The sequence below is a fragment of the Etheostoma spectabile genome, chromosome 3 (genome assembly GCF_008692095.1).
Source record: "Etheostoma spectabile isolate EspeVRDwgs_2016 chromosome 3, UIUC_Espe_1.0, whole genome shotgun sequence".
Taxonomy (NCBI): domain Eukaryota; kingdom Metazoa; phylum Chordata; class Actinopteri; order Perciformes; family Percidae; genus Etheostoma; species Etheostoma spectabile.
Genome location: NC_045735.1, coordinates 29,646,036 through 29,646,251, shown reverse-complemented (window position 1 = coordinate 29,646,251; position 216 = coordinate 29,646,036). Strand labels below are relative to the sequence as shown.

The 216-nt window shown below is 31.0% G+C and overlaps 1 pseudogene; it reads right to left on the bottom strand.

The window, feature by feature from the left end:
- Positions 1-216, bottom strand: part of LOC116687030 (extracellular calcium-sensing receptor-like) — a 24,992-nt pseudogene that overhangs the window by 17,064 nt on the left and 7,712 nt on the right.

Genomic DNA, 216 nt, shown 5'->3' with positions numbered 1-216 from the left:
TAAGTGTTCAGCATGGTTTCATCATGAATAAAATTTGGTTTTACAAGATACAGCACCAACAGGAATTACTCTTTACAAATTAATGTTTCTTTTCTTTTATTTCTTAATAACTGTGCATCATATATATTTTTCAAATGTCAATTTTAAGGGCTGCTGTGCAAACACAATTTCATCCACTCTCACTGCAATTATTACAGTTTCAGAGAGAGAGAGAGA